Source organism: Mauremys mutica, unplaced genomic scaffold (genome assembly GCF_020497125.1).
Source record: "Mauremys mutica isolate MM-2020 ecotype Southern unplaced genomic scaffold, ASM2049712v1 000298F_np12_obj, whole genome shotgun sequence".
Lineage (NCBI taxonomy): Eukaryota > Metazoa > Chordata > Testudines > Geoemydidae > Mauremys > Mauremys mutica.
The window spans coordinates 161,890-170,191 of NW_025422903.1; positions in this window are offsets into that span (position 1 = coordinate 161,890).

Below are 8,302 nucleotides of genomic sequence, written 5' to 3' on the forward strand. Positions count from 1 at the left end.
CCCGGAGGGGGGGTCTGTGACAGCCAGCCGGCCCCTCCCTGGTTCAGGGTCTCCTGTCCAGGCGCGGCAGGTTGCTGACCAGGAGTAGATGTGATGCTTGGTGTCCAGCTCCACCTGTGTGGTGGTGGTGGGGGGTAACGGCGCAGAGGCTTGGGGTGGGGAGTGGGGTTAGAGCAGGGGGTGCAGAGAGGCAGGACTCCTGAGTTCTCTCTTCCAGTGGCTACTAGCCAGGCTGGGCGGGGATGGTGGCCCTGGCCTCTGTTTGCCAGAAGCCGCGAATGGGCGCCAGGGGACGGGTCGCTCCATAATCGCCCTGTCCTGTTCGTTCCCGCGGGGGCACCTGGCACTGGCCACGGTCAGAGGACGGGACGCTGGGCCGGTCCAAGGGTCTCTCCTGGACGGTGGGAGGGGAGTGACAGCTGGGGCTAGAGCAAGGCGGGCTGGGAGTCAGGGCTCCTGGGTTCCACCCCTGACAAAGAGGTAAGTGACGTTTAATGGTTAGAACAAGGGGGCTGGGAACCAGGACGCCTGGGTTCTCTTCCTGGCATTAGGAGGGGAGTGGCAAGAGGAAAGGGCTACTCCAGGGGTAGGCAGCCCATGGCACGGGCGCCGAAGGCGGCACGCGAGCTGGTGTTCAGTGGCGCTCACACTGCCTGGGGCCTGGCCACTGGTCTGGGGGGCTCCGCATTTTATTTAATTTTAAATGAAGCTTTGTAAACATTTAAAAAAAACCTTATTTACTTTACATACACCAAGAGTTTAGTTCTCTATTAGAGACTTGTAGAAAGAACGTGAACATGGCTGACCGGCCCGCGAGACCTGACATCCAGGGAGTGGGTGAAGACTCGGCCCAGCACTGCTGAAAGGCTGCCGGCCCCGGGCTACACCAGAACGTAGCCAAGACTGACCCAGCCCCCCAGTGCAAACACAACGGGTCCGAACTCTGCTTAAAGGTCGCTCGGTTGAAAGACGGTCCCTCATGCAGCACGGCGCCCCCTAGCGCCCGGCGCCCCACAGCACAGCGCCCCCTAGCGCCCGGCACCCCACAGCCCGGCGCCCCCTAGCGCCCGGCACCCTGCAGCACGGCGCCCCCTAGCGCCCGGCACTGACCGGCGCCCCGCAGCACAGCGCCCCCTAGCGCCCGGCGCCCCGCAGCACGGCACCCCCTAGCGCCCTGCACTGACCGGCACCCCGCAGCACGGCGCCCCCTAGCGCCCAGCACTGACAGGCACCCCGCAGCACGGCGCCCCCGCGCGCCCGGCGCCCCACAGCACGGCGCCCCCTAGCGCCCGGCACCCTGCAGCACGGCGCCCCCCAGCGCCCGGCACCCGGCAGCCCGGCGCCCCCTAGCGCCCGGTGCCCCCAAGCTCCCGGCACTGACCGGCACCCGGCAGCACGGCGCCCCCTAGCGCCCGGCACCCTGCAGCACGGCGCCCCCCAGCTCGGGGCCCCCTAGCGCCCGGCGCCCCCAAGCCCCGCGCCCCCGACCGCCCGGCACCCGCAAGCACGTCGCCCCCTCGCTCCCGGCACTGACCAGCGCCCCGCAGCACGGGGCCCCCTAGCGCCCGGCGCCCCGCAGCACAGCGCCCCCTAGCGCCCGGCACCCTGCAGCACGGCGCCCCCTAGCGCCTGGCGCCCCACAGCACGGCGCCCCCTAGCGCCCGGCACTGACTGGCACCCCGCAGCACGGCGCCCCCTAGCCCCCGGCACTGACCGGCGCCCCGCAGCACGGTGCCCCCTAGTGCCTGGCACCCCACAGCACAGAGCCCCCTAGCGCCCGGCACTGACCGGCACCCCGCAGCACGGCGCCCCCTAGCGCCCAGCGCCCCGCAGCACGGCGCCCCCCAGCGCCTGGCACTGACCGGCACCCCGCAGCACGGTGCCCCCTAGCGCCTGGCACCCCGCAGCACAGCGCCCCCCAGCGCCCAGCACCCTGCAGCACGGCGCCCCCTAGCGCCCGGCACTGACCGGTGCCCCGCAGCACGGCGCCCCCCAGCGCCCGGCACCCCGCAGCACAGCGCCCCCTAGCGCCCGGCACCCCGCAGCACGGCGCCCCCTAGCGCCCAGCACTGACCGGCGCCCCGCAGCACGGCGCCCCCTAGCGCCCAGCACTGACCGGCGCCCCGCAGCACGGTGCCCCCTAGTGCCCGGCACTGACCGGCGCCCCGCAGCACGGCACCCCCTAGCGCCCTGCACTGACTGGCACCCCGCAGCACGGCGCCCCCTAGCGCCCGGCGCCCCACAGCACGGCGCCCCCTAGCGCCTGGCACCCTGCAGCACGGCGCCCCCTAGCGCCCGGCACTGACCGGCACCCTGCAGCACGGCGCCCCCTAGCGCCCGGCACCCTGCAGCACGGCGCCCCGCAGCACGGCGCCCCCTAGCGCCCGGCGCCCCACAGCACGGCACCCCCTAGCGCCCGGCACCCTGCAGCACGGCGCCCCCTAGCGCCCGGCACTGACCGGCGCCCCGCAGCACGGGGCCCCCTAGCGCCCGGCGCCCCGCAGCACAGCGCCCCCTAGCGCCCGGCACCCTGCAGCACGGCGCCCCCTAGCGCCCGGCGCCCCACAGCACGGCGCCCCCTAGCGCCCGGCACTGACCGGCACCCCGCAGCACGGCGCCCCCTAGCCCCCGGCACTGACCGGCGCCCCGCAGCACGGTGCCCCCTAGTGCCTGGCACCCCACAGCACAGAGCCCCCTAGCGCCCGGCACTGACCGGCACCCCGCAGCACGGCACCCCCTAGCGCCCAGCGCCCCGCAGCACGGCGCCCCCCCAGCGCCTGGCACTGACCGGCACCCCGCAGCACGGTGCCCCTTAGCGCCTGGCACCCCGCAGCACGGCGCCCCCCCAGCGCCCAGCACCCTGCAGCACGGCGCCCCCTAGCGCCCGGCACTGACCGGTGCCCCGCAGCACGGCGCCCCCCAGCGCCCGGCACCCCGCGGCGCCGCGCCCCCTAGCGCCCGGCACCCCGCAGCACGGCGCCCCCTAGCGCCCAGCACTGACCGGCGCCCCGCAGCACGGCGCCCCCTAGCGCCCAGCACTGACCGGCGCCCCGCAGCACGGTGCCCCCTAGCGCCCAGCACTGACCGGCGCCCCGCAGCACGGTGCCCCCTAGTGCCCGGCACTGACCGGCACCCCGCAGCACGGTGCCCCCTAGTGCCTGGCACCCCGCAGCACGGCGCCCCCTAGCGCCCAGCACTGACCGGCGCCCCGCAGCACGGTGCCCCCTAGTGCCCGGCACTGACCGGCACCCCGCAGCACGGTGCCCCCTAGCGCCCGGCACCCCGCAGCACGGCGCCCCCCAGCGCCCGGCACTGACCGGCGCCCCGCAGCACGGCGCCCCCTAGCGCCCAGCACTAACCGGCACCCCGCAGCACGGCGCCCCCTAGCGCCCGGCACTGACCGGTGCCCCGCAGCACGGCGCCCCCCAGCGCCCGGCACCCCGCAGCACAGCGCCCCCTAGCGCCCGGCACCCCGCAGCACGGCGCCCCCTAGCGCCCAGCACTGACCGGCGCCCCGCAGCACGGCGCCCCCTAGCGCCCAGCACTGACCGGCGCCCCGCAGCACGGTGCCCCCTAGCGCCCAGCACTGACCGGCGCCCCGCAGCACGGTGCCCCCTAGTGCCCGGCACTGACCGGCACCCCGCAGCACGGTGCCCCCTAGTGCCTGGCACCCCGCAGCACGGCGCCCCCTAGCGCCCAGCACTGACCGGCGCCCCGCAGCACGGTGCCCCCTAGTGCCCGGCACTGACCGGCACCCCGCAGCACGGTGCCCCCTAGCGCCCGGCACCCCGCAGCACGGCGCCCCCCAGCGCCCGGCACTGACCGGCGCCCCGCAGCACGGCGCCCCCTAGCGCCCAGCACTCACCGGCACCCCGCAGCACGGCGCCCCCTCGCGCCCGGCACTGACCGGGGCCCCGCAGCACGGCGCCCCCCCCAGCGCCCGGCACTGACCGGCGCCCCGCAGCACGGCGCCCCCCCAGCGCCCGGCACTGACCGGCGCCCCGCAGCACGGCGCCCCCAGCGCGCCGGCACTGACCGGCGCCCCGCAGCACGGCGCCCCCCCAGCGCCCGGCACCCCGCAGCACGGCGCCCCCCAGCGCCCGGCACTGACCGGCGCCCCGCAGCACGGCACCCCCCAGCGCCCGGCACTGACCGGCGCCCCGCAGCACGGCACCCCCCAGCGCCCGGCACTGTCCCAGAAGAGTGTGACCCGCTGGAGGGTCCTGCTGGCTCGGTTAACGATCTCGGAGTAGAGCTCTTTGTAGTCCTTGATGGGATTCTTCAGAATATCCACAAGGGGGGAGAGGGGGACCCTGTTACAGCCATTCTGATGGCTCCTAGCACCCCCTGCTGGCAGGACAGGGCCCCTCTAACCCCGCTGGGCCAGCCGCACAACCGGAAATGGAACCCAGGGGTCTGGAGTTGTAACTTCCGAGTGACTGTCCCAGGGACATTCAACTGCTCATCAGACACCCCCACCCCCCTCCCGGGGCTCCCATAACCTGCACCATGGGGATCAAGTCGGGTCTCTGGCAGGGCCATCCTTAGCCATAGGCAGAACTGGCAGCCGCCTAGGGCACCACTAGGTCTGGGGGCACCGCACCGGACAGATGGGAAGCAGTGGAGCATGTCAGAGCAGGCTGCTGGGTCCAAGCGAGAGATGAATGCAGCACGGGCTGAGGGAGGGGATGGGCTGCTGGGGTCTCTGGGAAGGGGTGGGGGAAGGAGCTCACCTGTAGGGGGACCAGATGTCCCGACTCCCGATTTTTGGGTCTTTTTCTTATATAGGCTCCTATTCCCCCCCACCCCCATCCCGGTTTTTCACACTTGCTGTCTGGTCACCCTAGGTGGGGGTAATTGGTACCTATATAAGATAAAGCCCCAAATATCGGGACTGGCCCTATAAAATCAGGACATCTGGATCTGGTCACCCTATCTGGGGAGCGCCTCTCCCCCGGGCTGGCAGCGATCCAGCTCATCCGGGGGGAGCTGCACAGGGCAGGATGAGCTGCTGTGGCTCCATGGGTGCCCCGTCCCTGAGGTCAGATGCTGTGCTAACTTCACCATGGTCCGTTGGGCTGGCGGTGGTGCCCATTGGCGTGTGATTGGACCGGAGGGTTTGCTGCTGCTGTTGCCACTCTGCACCCCAAGAGGTGGATTTTGGGGTCCTGCAGTTTTCCACCTATCGCCTCCTCTACTGCAGCTGTTGGCCCAGCAGGCTGGGGGGTGAGCCAAGCACGCAAGCAGGGCTGCGTTGCCATTTCGACTGTCATTTCACAACTTTGGTTGCCAAAAATGCTTGCAAACAATCCTGAATCCAATTTCAATCTTTTCTTTTTACAAATCAATATCTTAACCAAAGCCAGAAAATTAAGTTGTTGACAATTATTTGTGACACGTCTGGTATGGGGCAGGGAGTGGCCAGTTTTCATCAGAGAGACAAAAAATGTTGCCTGACTTTCCTCTAGCCTGTTACTGCTCAATAGAGCCCTCCAGCAGCGGTAATACGCTCCTCTCCTTACTAGTGTATGGAGCAGGGGGCGGCAACCTACGGCACATGTGCCAAAGGTGACCCGCGAGCTGATTTTTTATGGCATGCGGCGGTGGGCTGAGCGGCTCAGCCTGCCGCTGCTCCAGGGTTCCAGCTGCTGCCCCATTGCCACCCGGGGTCCCGGCCACCGGCCCCACTCAGCACCCACTGCTGGCCTGGGGACCCCCCAAGGAACCCCAAGCTGGCAGCGGGCTGAGCAGGCCAGCAGCTGATACCCTGGCTGAGCCACTCAACCCGCTGTCGGCCTGGGGTTCCAGTCACTAGCTGGTAGCGGGCTGAGCAGGACTAAATTCAACGAAATAGGAAAACAAGAGCAACTAATGACAAAGTGCAAGAACCTACAGCAGTGGTCCCCAACCTTTTTCGTCTGGCGGGCACCAGACGAAGGACCGTGGTGGTGGACAAGCATCCGCCAAAATGCCACCAAAATTTGGCGGCATTTCAGCGGCAACGCCTCTGGATGACGCTGCTTATCAGTGGCAGGCAGCGTCATCCAGAGGCGTCGCCGCTGAAATGCCGCCGAATTTCACTGGCATTTCAGCAGATGCTTGTCCGCTAAGAGCAAGACAGGCACAGGGGCACCAGTTTAATAATCCCACCTAGGGCACCATAAATCCTAAGAAGCAGCAAAGAATCCTGTGGCACCTTATAGACTAACAGACGTTTTGCAGCATGAGCTTTTGTGGATGTCTTGCATCCGAAGAAGTGGGTATTCACCCACGAAAGCTCATGCTGCAAAACGTCTGTTAGTCTATAAGGTGCCACAGGATTCTTTGCTGCTTCTACAGAACCAGACTAACACGGCTACCCCTCTGATACATAAATCCTACGGACGGCCCTGCTTGCCGGTGACAGGGAAATCAGGACTCCTGGGTTCCATCTGCAGCTTGGGGAGGGGAGTGGGGTCCAGTGGTTAGGGCAGGGGTGGCTGGGAGTCAGGACTCCTGGGTTCTATCACCAGCTCTGAGAAGGGAGCGCAAGGCAGTGACTATAGAAAAGCTCATAGATGTGGCACGTGCAGTGTGAAAAGCACCGTGCTGAATCCTGCCCCTGCTGCTTCAGAGACCTGGGTTCAGACTGAGTGGGGAACAGAAGTGGCCTCAGGGAGCCCCTCTGCTAACCTGAAGGGGACTGTGGACCCCCAGCCCGAACTCCGTGACCATCCAGCAGGCATCTTAGCTGCCCAGCTGATGGGGATTTTCTTCTAATCCCTGACCAGCTGGAATGGCACCAATTTCCTCACCTGCAGGGGGAGGACAAGCGGTGTTACCCCAAGGGATGGGGCTGCTCCGGGGGAAGAACAGGCCCTCATGAGCCACAGAGGCCCCCCTACCTTCTGATCCACTTGAGCCCCTGAGGATCTCTCCACGTTGCGCTGCATCGGGCTGGGCCTGGGCGTGGGCCTCTTCCATGGCCACGGTTTCCACCTGGGCAGAGGCGGAAGAGGATCAAAGCAGAACACGGGGGTAGCGAAGGGATTTGGGTGCCAGAAACTCTCTTTGCGAGGAGGGAGCTGGCTAAGGGCCTGGGGCCTTTCCCCACAAGGGGGGGCCGGCTCCCATCTGCCCCCAGGGTGGGGGAGTGGTGGCGGCAGAGGGGTGAGGAATGGGACGGGGGGGAGGGGGGTCAGCATAGGGGAGTCCCCAGGACAAGCTCCATCCCTCCTTTAGGCCATTGCTCCCAGGTGGCTCGTCCGCCCTGTGGGTATGGAGGGGACAGGAGCAAGGGGAGGTTGCTAAGGGGGGCTGCCTCCCCCCCCCCGCCCTGGCGCATCCCAGCTCCCAGGGGAAGGGTTGCCAGGCCCATGCTCCTGCCTCTGGGCCCCGCTGTCCCCATGCCGGGGGGCTCAAGGTCGTTAGCCGCCCCCAAGTGCCACCTCAACACCCCCCCCCGCTGTCCCTGGGACTGTCCACGCTGCCTGGCCCCCCAGGAGCACCCACCTGGCCCCCCCAGTCCCAGGGGCTCCCCCAGCCTCCGCTCCCCAGCCCCCCGCGGGGGTTCCCCGGCCCCGTTCCCCGGGACACCCCCAGTGCCTGGTCTGACCCCTCCCCCCCCGCGGGGGTTCCCCGGCCCCGTTCCCCGGGACACCCCCAGTGCCTGGTCTGACCCCTCCCCCCCCTGCGGGGGTTCCCCGGCCCCGTTCCCCAGGGACACCCCCAGTGCCTGGTGCGCCCCCCTCCCCCCCGCGGGGGTTCCCCGGCCCCGTTCCCCAGGGACACCCCCAGTGCCTGGTGCGCCCCCCTCCCCCCCGCAGAAGGTTCCCCGGCCCCGTTCCCCCGGGACACCCCCAGTGCCTGGTCGCCCCCCTCCCCCCCCTGCGGGGGTTCCCCGGCCCCGTTCCCCAGGGACACCCCCAGTGCCCGGTGCGCCCCCTCCCCCCCGCAGGGGTTCCCCGGCCCCGTTCCCCGGGACACCCCCAGTGCCTGGTCCGCCCCCCCCCCCCCGCACGGGTTCCCCAGCCCCGTTCCCCCGGGACACCCCCAGTGCCTGGTGCGCCCCCCCCCCCCCCGCGGGGGTTCCCCGGCCCCGGACCCCAGGCACACCCCCCGTGCCCGGGCTGACCCCTCCCCCCCGCGGGGGTTCCCCGGCCCCGTTCCCCAGGGACACCCCCCGTGCCCAGTGCGGCCCCCCCCCCCCGCAGGGGTTCCCCGGCCCCGTTCCCCTGGGACACCCCCAGGGCCCGGTGCGCCCCCCGCCCCCCCGCAGGGGTTCCCGGCCCCGTTCCCCGGGACACCCCCAGTGCCTGGTCTG